Source organism: Drosophila pseudoobscura, unplaced genomic scaffold, assembly GCF_009870125.1.
Source record: "Drosophila pseudoobscura strain MV-25-SWS-2005 unplaced genomic scaffold, UCI_Dpse_MV25 Unplacedtig00000090, whole genome shotgun sequence".
In the NCBI taxonomy this organism is placed as follows: domain Eukaryota; kingdom Metazoa; phylum Arthropoda; class Insecta; order Diptera; family Drosophilidae; genus Drosophila; species Drosophila pseudoobscura.
In genome coordinates, this window is record NW_022881714.1 from 56,114 (window position 1) to 71,295 (window position 15,182).

The 15,182-nt window shown below is 34.3% G+C and overlaps 5 non-coding genes across 5 annotated transcripts; all 5 read left to right on the forward strand.

Annotated features, from left to right (window-relative positions):
* The first annotated feature begins 251 nt into the window (after positions 1–251).
* LOC117185471 (5.8S ribosomal RNA) lies at positions 252–430 on the forward strand. The gene has a single exon (XR_004470983.1). It is a non-coding gene; the product is annotated as a 5.8S ribosomal RNA (ribosomal RNA).
* A 417-nt stretch (positions 431–847) lies between these two features.
* LOC117185488 (large subunit ribosomal RNA) lies at positions 848–4,810 on the forward strand. The gene has a single exon (XR_004471000.1). It is a non-coding gene; the product is annotated as a large subunit ribosomal RNA (ribosomal RNA).
* A 3,012-nt stretch (positions 4,811–7,822) lies between these two features.
* LOC117185479 (small subunit ribosomal RNA) lies at positions 7,823–9,817 on the forward strand. Its single transcript, XR_004470991.1, has one exon. It is a non-coding gene; the product is annotated as a small subunit ribosomal RNA (ribosomal RNA).
* Positions 9,818–10,417: 600 nt separating this feature from the next.
* On the forward strand, positions 10,418–10,596 carry LOC117185472 (5.8S ribosomal RNA). Its single transcript, XR_004470984.1, has one exon. It is a non-coding gene; the product is annotated as a 5.8S ribosomal RNA (ribosomal RNA).
* Positions 10,597–11,013: 417 nt separating this feature from the next.
* On the forward strand, positions 11,014–14,976 carry LOC117185489 (large subunit ribosomal RNA). Its single transcript, XR_004471001.1, has one exon. It is a non-coding gene; the product is annotated as a large subunit ribosomal RNA (ribosomal RNA).
* The last annotated feature ends 206 nt before the right edge of the window (positions 14,977–15,182 follow it).

A 15,182-nucleotide genomic window follows, 5' to 3' on the forward strand; every position in this document is an offset into this window, starting at 1 on the left:
CAATGTTGTACCTGATTTCAGGTTAATACTTTTATATAAATTGATAATTATCAAACAAGCCAAAATACATATTATATTATTTAACAATATGGTAATATATCGTTTATATAAAACTAAGACATTTCGCAACATTCTTTTAGGATAAAATTAAAATTTATTGAAGGAATTGATATATGCCAGTAAAATGGTGTATTTTTAATTTCTTTCAATAAAGACATATCTGACAAATAAATGAATAAACAAATTTTAATCACTCTAAGCGGTGGATCACTCGGCTCATGGGTCGATGAAGAACGCAGCAAACTGTGCGTCATCGTGTGAACTGCAGGACACATGAACATCGACATTTTGAACGCATATCGCAGTCCATGCTGTTTGGTACTTTAATTAATTTTATAGTGCTGCTTGGACTACATATGGTTGAGGGTTGTAAGACTATGCTAAATAAGTTGTTTAAAAATTTTACGAAATTTTTAAGCATATTGTATATTATTGGATATGTATATATATATATATTCATAATATTGATATTAAATGGAAACGCATTATCTCTCATTGTTGTATATATTTGTGTGAGAAGAACGAAGAAAAATATATATTTTTTTGTCCTTTTTGAATCAAATAATACTGAGGAATGTCTAGCATAAAAAAATAATTAAAGTTTTTTCATCTAGAATTGCCTCTTATTAATGTTTCGAAAGGAAATTTTGTTGTAAATATAAATATTTAATATTCTTCGTGATATTCGTTATAAAATACGAATATTATAATGATTTCATTATGAGAACGCTCTATATATATAATAATATAGTGTAATTATCATTATAAATTTTAATATACGTATATACAACCTCAACTCATATGGGACTACCCCCTGAATTTAAGCATATTAATTAGGGGAGGAAAAGAAACTAACCAGGATTTTCTTAGTAGCGGCGAGCGAAAAGAAATCAGTTCAGCACTAAGTCACTTTGTCTATATGGCAAACGTGAGATGCAGTGTATGGAGCGTCAATATTCTAGTATGAGAAATTAACGATTTAAGTCCTTCTTAAATGAGGCCATTTACCCATAGAGGGTGCCAGGCCCGTATAACGTTAATGATTACTAGATGATGTTTCCAAAGAGTCGTGTTGCTTGATAGTGCAGCACTAAGTGGGTGGTAAACTCCATCTAAAACTAAATATAACCATGAGACCGATAGTAAACAAGTACCGTGAGGGAAAGTTGAAAAGAACTCTGAATAGAGAGTTAAACAGTACGTGAAACTGCTTAGAGGTTAAGCCCGATGAACCTGAATATCCGTTATGGAAAATTCATCATTAAAGTTGTAATATTTTAACAATATTATAATAATAGTGTGCATTTTTTCCATATAAGGACATTGTAATCTATTAGCATATAACAAATTTATCATAAAATATGACTTATAGTTTATTCAAATTATTATGCTTGCATTTTAACATAGAATAAATGTCATTAATTTGATAAAGTGTTGATAAATTAAAATTAATACAGTGCGTTAATTTTTCGAAATTATATAATGGCATAATTATCATTGATTTTTGTGTTTATTATATGCATTTGTATGATTAACAATGCGAAAGATTCAGGATACCTTCGGGACCCGTCTTGAAACACGGACCAAGGAGTCTAACATATGTGCAAGTTATTGGGAGATAAACCTAATAGCGTAATTAACTTGACTAATAATGGGATTAGTTTTTTAACTATTTATAGATAATTAACACAATCCCGGGGCGTTCTATATAGTTATGTATGATAATATTTATATTATTTATGCCTCTAACTGGAACGTACCTTGAGCATATATGCTGTGACCCGAAAGATGGTGAACTATACTTGATCAGGTTGAAGTCAGGGGAAACCCTGATGGAAGACCGAAACAGTTCTGACGTGCAAATCGATTGTCAGAATTGAGTATAGGGGCGAAAGACCAATCGAACCATCTAGTAGCTGGTTCCTTCCGAAGTTTCCCTCAGGATAGCTGGTGCATTTTAATGTTATATAAAATAATCTTATCTGGTAAAGCGAATGATTAGAGGCCTTAGGGTCGAAACGATCTTAACCTATTCTCAAACTTTAAATGGGTAAGAACCTTAACTTTCTTGATATGAAGTTTAAGGTTATGATATAATGTGCCCAGTGGGCCACTTTTGGTAAGCAGAACTGGCGCTGTGGGATGAACCAAACGTAATGTTACGGTGCCCAAATTAACAACTCATGCAGAAACCATGAAAGGCGTTGGTTGCTTAAAACAGCAGGACGGTGATCATGGAAGTCGAAATCCGCTAAGGAGTGTGTAACAACTCACCTGCCGAAGCAACTAGCCCTTAAAATGGATGGCGCTTAAGTTGTATACCTATACATTACCGCTAAAGTAGATGATTTATATTACTTGTGATATAAATTTTGAAACTTTAGTGAGTAGGAAGGTACAATGGTATGCGTAGAAGTGTTTGGCGTAAGCCTTCATGGAGCTGCCATTGGCACAGATCTTGGTGGTAGTAGCAAATAATCGAATGAGACCTTGGAGGACTGAAGTGGAGAAGGGTTTCGTGTGAACAGTGGTTGATCACGAGTTAGTCGGTCCTAAGTTCAAGGCGAAAGCCGAAAATTTTCAAGTAAAAAATCAGTGAGTAATATTGTCAAATCTTTTATGATTTTTAAATACTTGAATAATTTTGAACGAAAGGGAATACGGTTCCAATTCCGTAACCTGTTGAGTATCCGTTTGTTATTAAATATGGGCCTCGTGCTCATCCTGGCAACAGGAACGACCATAAAGAAGCCGTCGAGAGATATCGGAAGAGTTTTCTTTTCTGTTTTATAGCCGTACTACCATGGAAGTCTTTCGCAGAGAGATATGGTAGATGGGCTAGAAGAGCATGACATATACTGTTGTGTCGATATTTTCTCCTCGGACCTTGAAAATTTATGGTGGGGACACGCAAACTTCTCAACAGGCCGTACCAATATCCGCAGCTGGTCTCCAAGGTGAAGAGTCTCTAGTCGATAGAATAATGTAGGTAAGGGAAGTCGGCAAATTAGATCCGTAACTTCGGGATAAGGATTGGCTCTGAAGATTGAGATAGTCGGGCTTGATTGGGAAACAATAACATGGTTTATGTGCTCGTTCTGGGTAAATAGAGTTTCTATCATTTATGGTAGTTACTTGTTCCCCGGATAGTTTAGTTACGTAGCCAATTGTGGAACTTTCTTGCTAAAATTTTTAAGAATACTAATTGGGTTAAACCAGTTAGTTCTTATTAATTATAACGATTATCAATTAACAATCAATTCAGAACTGGCACGGACTTGGGGAATCCGACTGTCTAATTAAAACAAAGCATTGTGATGGCCCTAGCGGGTGTTGACACAATGTGATTTCTGCCCAGTGCTCTGAATGTCAAAGTGAAGAAATTCAAGTAAGCGCGGGTCAACGGCGGGAGTAACTATGACTCTCTTAAGGTAGCCAAATGCCTCGTCATCTAATTAGTGACGCGCATGAATGGATTAACGAGATTCCTACTGTCCCTATCTACTATCTAGCGAAACCACAGCCAAGGGAACGGGCTTGGAATAATTAGCGGGGAAAGAAGACCCTTTTGAGCTTGACTCTAATCTGGCAGTGTAAGGAGACATAAGAGGTGTAGCATAAGTGGGAGATATTAGATTTCGGTTTGGTATCGACAATGAAATACCACTACTCTTATTGTTTCCTTACTTACTTGATTAAATGGAACGTGTATCATTTCCTAGCCATTATACGGATATATTTATTATATCTTATGGTATTGGGTTTTGATGCAAGCTTCTTGATCAAAGTATCACGAGTTTGTTATATAATCGCAAACAAATTCTTTAATGAGAAAATGCATTTATGTATTTTCAATTTGAAAATTTGGTATAACTCCAATTACTCAGGTATGATCCAATTCAAGGACATTGCCAGGTAGGGAGTTTGACTGGGGCGGTACATCTCTCAAATAATAACGGAGGTGTCCCAAGGCCAGCTCAGTGCGGACAGAAACCACACATAGAGCAAAAGGGCAAATGCTGACTTGATCTCGGTGTTCAGTACACACAGGGACAGCAAAAGCTCGGCCTATCGATCCTTTTGGTTTAAAGAGTTTTTAACAAGAGGTGTCAGAAAAGTTACCATAGGGATAACTGGCTTGTGGCGGCCAAGCGTTCATAGCGACGTCGCTTTTTGATCCTTCGATGTCGGCTCTTCCTATCATTGTGAAGCAAAATTCACCAAGCGTTGGATTGTTCACCCATGCAAGGGAACGTGAGCTGGGTTTAGACCGTCGTGAGACAGGTTAGTTTTACCCTACTAATGACAAAACGTTGTTGCGACAGCATTCCTGCGTAGTACGAGAGGAACCGCAGGTACGGACCAATGGCACAATACTTGTTCGAGCGAACAGTGGTATGACGCTACGTCCGTTGGATTATGCCTGAACGCCTCTAAGGTCGTATCCGTGCTGGACTGCAATGATAAATAAGGGGCAATTTGCATTGTATGGCTTCTAAACCATTAAAAGTTTATAATTTATTTTATAAACGACAATGGATGTGATGCCAATGTAATTTGTAACATAGTAAATTGGGAGGATCATCGATCACCTGATGCCGCGCTAGTTGCATATAAAAACATTATTTAATACAATGACAAAGCCTAGAATCAATTGTAAACGACTTTTGTAACAGGCAAGGTGTTGTAAGTGGTTGAGCAGCTGCCATACTGCGATCCACTGAAGCTTATCCTTTGCTTGATGATTCGATATATATAAATTTATTCTTTATATATGAAAATTATTTTTATATATTTATATGAATATATACCTATAAATGGTAATATATATTTATATATAGATATATATTAAAAAGAATATATTTTATATAAATATGGATAAATTATTTATCCTATATAAATTACGTTGGCTTGAATATGAATATAATGTTATATTATAAGTTTGTTATACTTAATTACATATGAAATGATACTTATAAAAATTTTATTATGTGAACACACGAAACATAGTGTATATGCATATGTGCAAATGTGAATGTATATATGAAATAATATGAATGCAAAAAGCATGGAGTGATCGTATATGGAACTTGGAAGTATTTCTAATATTGGAATTTAATGATATGTGATATGAATGCAAGAATTAAATAGTTTGGTATATAAAATGTGATAATATTATTGGGTATGTGAAATGTTTCCCATATCCTAAAAATTATAACATGAGCATGATTTGATTATGAATACAGAAAATATAAAGATATATTTTATATACATATGTACAAATATATGTATATTTGGAGTGGTCGTTTGTGGAACTTGGAAGTATTTCTAATATTGGAATTTAATGATATGTGATATGAATGCAAGAATTAAATAGTTTGGTATATAAAATGTGATAATATTATTGGGTATGTGAAATGTTTCCCATATCCTAAAAATTATAACATGAGCATGATTTGATTATGAATACAGAAAATATAAAGATATATTTTATATACATATGTACAAATATATGTATATTTGGAGTGGTCGTTTGTGGAACTTGGCAGTATTTCTAATATTGGAATTCAATGATATGTGATATAAATGCAAGAATTAAATAGTTTTGTATATAAAATGACAATATTATGGATATGGGGAAACATTCACCATATCCTTAAAATTATAACATGAGCATGATTTGATTTTGAATAGAGAAAATATAATGATATATTTTATATACATATTTACAAAAATATATGTATATTTTTGACATTGTGTTATAATGAATAAAAATAACAAATAACGCCGAGGTGTGCTATAAAATATCAATATTAGGTTTTATATGGATATGGATATGGATATGGATATGGATATGGGAATGTTTCTCATATATAATATAACATTATAACATAATCATAATGCGATTATAAATATAGAAAATATAAAAATGTATTTAATATAAATAGATATATTACGTGTATATGTGAAATTAAAGCAAAGATACCAGCTGATATGATATTTTTCATGTAAATGAATGATGAATGTAATAAAAATAATTAATTTAATTTCATATGATATGGGGAACATACTAAGTCGGCAATGTCTGTTTATTTTATATGCGTATATATATTTTTCTTAATATATATGAATAATTTTGAAGTGATAGTATAGTATTTTGTATTAAAATACGAAAAGAAACTATTTTTAAAAGGTACTCTCAAGTAAAAATACCCGATTTGCGGAAAGCGTGGCAGAAAACCTATATAGGGAGTGGTAGTCTCGTGCATGGTATATTTCATATGAAAATTTTATAATGAAAAATTATTAATTTATTTCATATGATATGGGGAATATACTTAGCCGGCAATGTCTGTGTATTTTATATGAATATATATATATTTCTTAATATATATGAATAATTTTGAAGTGATAGTATTGTATTTTTTATTAAAATACGAAAAGAAACTATTGTTAAGAGGCACTCTCAAGTAAAAATACCCGATTTGCGGAAAGCGTGGCAGAAAACCTATATAGGGAGTGGTAGTCTCGTGCATGGTATATTTCATATGAAAATTTTATAATGAAAAATTATTAATTTATTTCATATGATATGGGGAATATACTTAGCCGGCAATGTCTGTGTATTTTATATGAATATATATATATTTCTTAATATATATGAATAATTTTGAAGTGATAGTATTGTATTTTTTATTAAAATACGAAAAGAAACTATTGTTAAGAGGCACTCTCAAGTAAAAATACCCGATTTGCGGAAAGCGTGGCAGAAAACCTATATAGGGAGTGGTAGTCTCGTGCATGGTATATTTCATATGAAAATTTTATAATGAAAAATTATTAATTTATTTCATATGATATGGGGAATATACTTAGCCGACAATGTCTGTGTATTTTATATGAATATATATATATTTCTTAATATATATGAATAATTTTGAAGTGATAGTATTGTATTTTTTATTAAAATACGAAAAGAAACTATTGTTAAGAGGCACTCTAAAGCAAAAATACCCGATTTGCGGAAAGCGTGGCAGAAAACCTATACATGATGGACAGTTGATGTCCATCGGTATTGTATACAATATTTGGTACAGTATTGTATATAATATTATTATATGTTGTCATTATACTCAAAGTAGTGTTTAATAGGAGATATTTGTTTTCAAATTGATCTTAATAAAGATAATATAGTGAAACTAACCAAGATATATACTATTTAGTATATATCATTTCTGTTTCGAATTATTATCGTGAATTTTTGGAAATGGTCTTATATGATTAAATATTGTATGAGTGCCATTTCAACAATGTACCAGCATATAATCAAAGCGATTTATATGCAAATTCAAATATTGCCAAAATATATAAATTCCATTCCACATGAACTCATGTGTTTGGTTTTATTTAATGTATATCACAAAAAACGCATACGAAATTGGATAAATTTTAAATTTGTTGTCAAAATACATAGTTTAAACACAATTAATATTGGTTTAAGCCTATATACGTGTGATAATATATTAAGTGCAAATAAAAAGATATTTTTGAACGAAAAAAAAATGTATATAATAAAATATATATATTTATATAGAGAAAAATGGCGAATGTGAATGCTATATAAAAATGGCCACAATCGTTTAACAAATTCTCATAAACTGTTGATAAAAAATATTTATTTATTTTTTTTTTTTATTCAAAAGTATTATTGAGTTGTCAAATATTTACATATGTGAGCGTATGCGCACGAAACGAAAACATTATTCTGGTTGATCCTGCCAGTAGTTATATGCTTGTCTCAAAGATTAAGCCATGCATGTCTAAGTACACACGAATTAAAAGTGAAACCGCAAAAGGCTCATTATATCAGTTATGGTTCCTTAGATCGTTAACAGTTACTTGGATAACTGTGGTAATTCTAGAGCTAATACATGCAATTAAAACACGGACCTTATGGGACGTGTGCTTTTATTAGGCTAAAACCAAGCGATCGCAAGATCGTTACATTGGTTGAACTCTAGATAACATGCAGATCGTATGGTCTTGTACCGACGACAGATCTTTCAAATGTCTGCCCTATCAACTTTTGATGGTAGTATCTAGGACTACCATGGTTGCAACGGGTAACGGGGAATCAGGGTTCGATTCCGGAGAGGGAGCCTGAGAAACGGCTACCACATCTAAGGAAGGCAGCAGGCGCGTAAATTACCCACTCCCAGCTCGGGGAGGTAGTGACGAAAAATAACAATACAGGACTCATATCCGAGGCCCTGTAATTGGAATGAGTACACTTTAAATCCTTTAACAAGGACCAATTGGAGGGCAAGTCTGGTGCCAGCAGCCGCGGTAATTCCAGCTCCAATAGCGTATATTAAAGTTGTTGCGGTTAAAACGTTCGTAGTTGAACTTGTGCTTCATACGGGTAGTACAACTTACAATTGTGGTTAGTACTATACCTTTATGTATGTAAGCGTATTACCGGTGGAGTTCTTATATATAATTAAGTACTTGTATTTTTTTATATATTCCTCCTATTTAAAAACCTGCATTAGTGCTCTTCATCGAGTGTTATTGTGGGCCGGTACAATTACTTTGAACAAATTAGAGTGCTTAAAGCAGGCTTCAAATGCCTGAATATTCTGTGCATGGGATAATGAAATAAGACCTCTGTTCTGCTTTCATTGGTTTTCAGATCAAGAGGTAATGATTAATAGAAGCAGTTTGGGGGCATTAGTATTACGACGCGAGAGGTGAAATTCTTGGACCGTCGTAAGACTAACTTAAGCGAAAGCATTTGCCAAAGATGTTTTCATTAATCAAGAACGAAAGTTAGAGGTTCGAAGGCGATCAGATACCGCCCTAGTTCTAACCATAAACGATGCCAGCTAGCAATTGGGTGTAGCTACTTTTATGGCTCTCTCAGTCGCTTCCCGGGAAACCAAAGCTTTTGGGCTCCGGGGGAAGTATGGTTGCAAAGCTGAAACTTAAAGGAATTGACGGAAGGGCACCACCAGGAGTGGAGCCTGCGGCTTAATTTGACTCAACACGGGAAAACTTACCAGGTCCGAACATAAGTGTGTAAGACAGATTGATAGCTCTTTCTCGAATCTATGGGTGGTGGTGCATGGCCGTTCTTAGTTCGTGGAGTGATTTGTCTGGTTAATTCCGATAACGAACGAGACTCAAATATATTAAATAGATATCTTCAGGATTATGGTGTTGAAGCTTATATAGCCTTCATTCATGGTGGCAGTAAAATGTTTATTGTGTTTGAATGTGTTTATATAAGTGGAGCCGTACCTGTTGGTTTGTCCCATTATAAGGACACTAGCTTCTTAAATGGACAAATTGCGTCTAGCAATAATGAGATTGAGCAATAACAGGTCTGTGATGCCCTTAGATGTCCTGGGCTGCACGCGCGCTACAATGAAAGTATCAACGTGTATTTCCTAGACCGAGAGGTCCGGGTAAACCGCTGAACCACTTTCATGCTTGGGATTGTGAACTGAAACTGTTCACATGAACTTGGAATTCCCAGTAAGTGTGAGTCATTAACTCGCATTGATTACGTCCCTGCCCTTTGTACACACCGCCCGTCGCTACTACCGATTGAATTATTTAGTGAGGTCTCCGGACGTGATCACTGTGACGCCTTGCGTGTTACGGTTGTTTCGCAAAAGTTGACCGAACTTGATTATTTAGAGGAAGTAAAAGTCGTAACAAGGTTTCCGTAGGTGAACCTGCGGAAGGATCATTATTGTATGTTTCTACCGTTAACAAAAATATATATATATTGCCAATTTACCAAACAAAATATGTTTTTATAAAATCATAATTGTAAAATAAAATATATTCAGTTGTATATATTATATGTTTATATTAATTAATTATATTGCCAATATACTCATTTAGTAGTAGCTATACATATAACATTGTGTTCTATGTGTGTAGCAATTAATATATAAATACATATTGATGATATTATTACAATAATATTGATTTATAAAATCTGTGTGCATATGTACCATAGTATGCACGCGTTGCGAATATGTATTGTCCATCATAGCTATGGGCATACATTGGTTAATGCAACAGCCTAAAAAGTACAATGTTGTACCTGATTTCAGGTTAATACTTTTATATAAATTGATAATTATCAAACAAGCCAAAATACATATTATATTATTTAACAATATGGTAATATATCGTTTATATAAAACTAAGACATTTCGCAACATTCTTTTAGGATAAAATTAAAATTTATTGAAGGAATTGATATATGCCAGTAAAATGGTGTATTTTTAATTTCTTTCAATAAAGACATATCTGACAAATAAATGAATAAACAAATTTTAATCACTCTAAGCGGTGGATCACTCGGCTCATGGGTCGATGAAGAACGCAGCAAACTGTGCGTCATCGTGTGAACTGCAGGACACATGAACATCGACATTTTGAACGCATATCGCAGTCCATGCTGTTTGGTACTTTAATTAATTTTATAGTGCTGCTTGGACTACATATGGTTGAGGGTTGTAAGACTATGCTAAATAAGTTGTTTAAAAATTTTACGAAATTTTTAAGCATATTGTATATTATTGGATATGTATATATATATATATTCATAATATTGATATTAAATGGAAACGCATTATCTCTCATTGTTGTATATATTTGTGTGAGAAGAACGAAGAAAAATATATATTTTTTTGTCCTTTTTGAATCAAATAATACTGAGGAATGTCTAGCATAAAAAAATAATTAAAGTTTTTTCATCTAGAATTGCCTCTTATTAATGTTTCGAAAGGAAATTTTGTTGTAAATATAAATATTTAATATTCTTCGTGATATTCGTTATAAAATACGAATATTATAATGATTTCATTATGAGAACGCTCTATATATATAATAATATAGTGTAATTATCATTATAAATTTTAATATACGTATATACAACCTCAACTCATATGGGACTACCCCCTGAATTTAAGCATATTAATTAGGGGAGGAAAAGAAACTAACCAGGATTTTCTTAGTAGCGGCGAGCGAAAAGAAATCAGTTCAGCACTAAGTCACTTTGTCTATATGGCAAACGTGAGATGCAGTGTATGGAGCGTCAATATTCTAGTATGAGAAATTAACGATTTAAGTCCTTCTTAAATGAGGCCATTTACCCATAGAGGGTGCCAGGCCCGTATAACGTTAATGATTACTAGATGATGTTTCCAAAGAGTCGTGTTGCTTGATAGTGCAGCACTAAGTGGGTGGTAAACTCCATCTAAAACTAAATATAACCATGAGACCGATAGTAAACAAGTACCGTGAGGGAAAGTTGAAAAGAACTCTGAATAGAGAGTTAAACAGTACGTGAAACTGCTTAGAGGTTAAGCCCGATGAACCTGAATATCCGTTATGGAAAATTCATCATTAAAGTTGTAATATTTTAACAATATTATAATAATAGTGTGCATTTTTTCCATATAAGGACATTGTAATCTATTAGCATATAACAAATTTATCATAAAATATGACTTATAGTTTATTCAAATTATTATGCTTGCATTTTAACATAGAATAAATGTCATTAATTTGATAAAGTGTTGATAAATTAAAATTAATACAGTGCGTTAATTTTTCGAAATTATATAATGGCATAATTATCATTGATTTTTGTGTTTATTATATGCATTTGTATGATTAACAATGCGAAAGATTCAGGATACCTTCGGGACCCGTCTTGAAACACGGACCAAGGAGTCTAACATATGTGCAAGTTATTGGGAGATAAACCTAATAGCGTAATTAACTTGACTAATAATGGGATTAGTTTTTTAACTATTTATAGATAATTAACACAATCCCGGGGCGTTCTATATAGTTATGTATGATAATATTTATATTATTTATGCCTCTAACTGGAACGTACCTTGAGCATATATGCTGTGACCCGAAAGATGGTGAACTATACTTGATCAGGTTGAAGTCAGGGGAAACCCTGATGGAAGACCGAAACAGTTCTGACGTGCAAATCGATTGTCAGAATTGAGTATAGGGGCGAAAGACCAATCGAACCATCTAGTAGCTGGTTCCTTCCGAAGTTTCCCTCAGGATAGCTGGTGCATTTTAATGTTATATAAAATAATCTTATCTGGTAAAGCGAATGATTAGAGGCCTTAGGGTCGAAACGATCTTAACCTATTCTCAAACTTTAAATGGGTAAGAACCTTAACTTTCTTGATATGAAGTTTAAGGTTATGATATAATGTGCCCAGTGGGCCACTTTTGGTAAGCAGAACTGGCGCTGTGGGATGAACCAAACGTAATGTTACGGTGCCCAAATTAACAACTCATGCAGAAACCATGAAAGGCGTTGGTTGCTTAAAACAGCAGGACGGTGATCATGGAAGTCGAAATCCGCTAAGGAGTGTGTAACAACTCACCTGCCGAAGCAACTAGCCCTTAAAATGGATGGCGCTTAAGTTGTATACCTATACATTACCGCTAAAGTAGATGATTTATATTACTTGTGATATAAATTTTGAAACTTTAGTGAGTAGGAAGGTACAATGGTATGCGTAGAAGTGTTTGGCGTAAGCCTTCATGGAGCTGCCATTGGCACAGATCTTGGTGGTAGTAGCAAATAATCGAATGAGACCTTGGAGGACTGAAGTGGAGAAGGGTTTCGTGTGAACAGTGGTTGATCACGAGTTAGTCGGTCCTAAGTTCAAGGCGAAAGCCGAAAATTTTCAAGTAAAAAATCAGTGAGTAATATTGTCAAATCTTTTATGATTTTTAAATACTTGAATAATTTTGAACGAAAGGGAATACGGTTCCAATTCCGTAACCTGTTGAGTATCCGTTTGTTATTAAATATGGGCCTCGTGCTCATCCTGGCAACAGGAACGACCATAAAGAAGCCGTCGAGAGATATCGGAAGAGTTTTCTTTTCTGTTTTATAGCCGTACTACCATGGAAGTCTTTCGCAGAGAGATATGGTAGATGGGCTAGAAGAGCATGACATATACTGTTGTGTCGATATTTTCTCCTCGGACCTTGAAAATTTATGGTGGGGACACGCAAACTTCTCAACAGGCCGTACCAATATCCGCAGCTGGTCTCCAAGGTGAAGAGTCTCTAGTCGATAGAATAATGTAGGTAAGGGAAGTCGGCAAATTAGATCCGTAACTTCGGGATAAGGATTGGCTCTGAAGATTGAGATAGTCGGGCTTGATTGGGAAACAATAACATGGTTTATGTGCTCGTTCTGGGTAAATAGAGTTTCTATCATTTATGGTAGTTACTTGTTCCCCGGATAGTTTAGTTACGTAGCCAATTGTGGAACTTTCTTGCTAAAATTTTTAAGAATACTAATTGGGTTAAACCAGTTAGTTCTTATTAATTATAACGATTATCAATTAACAATCAATTCAGAACTGGCACGGACTTGGGGAATCCGACTGTCTAATTAAAACAAAGCATTGTGATGGCCCTAGCGGGTGTTGACACAATGTGATTTCTGCCCAGTGCTCTGAATGTCAAAGTGAAGAAATTCAAGTAAGCGCGGGTCAACGGCGGGAGTAACTATGACTCTCTTAAGGTAGCCAAATGCCTCGTCATCTAATTAGTGACGCGCATGAATGGATTAACGAGATTCCTACTGTCCCTATCTACTATCTAGCGAAACCACAGCCAAGGGAACGGGCTTGGAATAATTAGCGGGGAAAGAAGACCCTTTTGAGCTTGACTCTAATCTGGCAGTGTAAGGAGACATAAGAGGTGTAGCATAAGTGGGAGATATTAGATTTCGGTTTGGTATCGACAATGAAATACCACTACTCTTATTGTTTCCTTACTTACTTGATTAAATGGAACGTGTATCATTTCCTAGCCATTATACGGATATATTTATTATATCTTATGGTATTGGGTTTTGATGCAAGCTTCTTGATCAAAGTATCACGAGTTTGTTATATAATCGCAAACAAATTCTTTAATGAGAAAATGCATTTATGTATTTTCAATTTGAAAATTTGGTATAACTCCAATTACTCAGGTATGATCCAATTCAAGGACATTGCCAGGTAGGGAGTTTGACTGGGGCGGTACATCTCTCAAATAATAACGGAGGTGTCCCAAGGCCAGCTCAGTGCGGACAGAAACCACACATAGAGCAAAAGGGCAAATGCTGACTTGATCTCGGTGTTCAGTACACACAGGGACAGCAAAAGCTCGGCCTATCGATCCTTTTGGTTTAAAGAGTTTTTAACAAGAGGTGTCAGAAAAGTTACCATAGGGATAACTGGCTTGTGGCGGCCAAGCGTTCATAGCGACGTCGCTTTTTGATCCTTCGATGTCGGCTCTTCCTATCATTGTGAAGCAAAATTCACCAAGCGTTGGATTGTTCACCCATGCAAGGGAACGTGAGCTGGGTTTAGACCGTCGTGAGACAGGTTAGTTTTACCCTACTAATGACAAAACGTTGTTGCGACAGCATTCCTGCGTAGTACGAGAGGAACCGCAGGTACGGACCAATGGCACAATACTTGTTCGAGCGAACAGTGGTATGACGCTACGTCCGTTGGATTATGCCTGAACGCCTCTAAGGTCGTATCCGTGCTGGACTGCAATGATAAATAAGGGGCAATTTGCATTGTATGGCTTCTAAACCATTAAAAGTTTATAATTTATTTTATAAACGACAATGGATGTGATGCCAATGTAATTTGTAACATAGTAAATTGGGAGGATCATCGATCACCTGATGCCGCGCTAGTTGCATATAAAAACATTATTTAATACAATGACAAAGCCTAGAATCAATTGTAAACGACTTTTGTAACAGGCAAGGTGTTGTAAGTGGTTGAGCAGCTGCCATACTGCGATCCACTGAAGCTTATCCTTTGCTTGATGATTCGATATATATAAATTTATTCTTTATATATGAAAATTATTTTTATATATTTATATGAATATATACCTATAAATGGTAATATATATTTATATATAGATATATATTAAAAAGAATATATTTTATATAAATATGGATAAATTATTTATCCTATATAAATTACGTTGGCTTGAATATGAATATAATGTTATATTATAAGTTTGTTATACTTAAT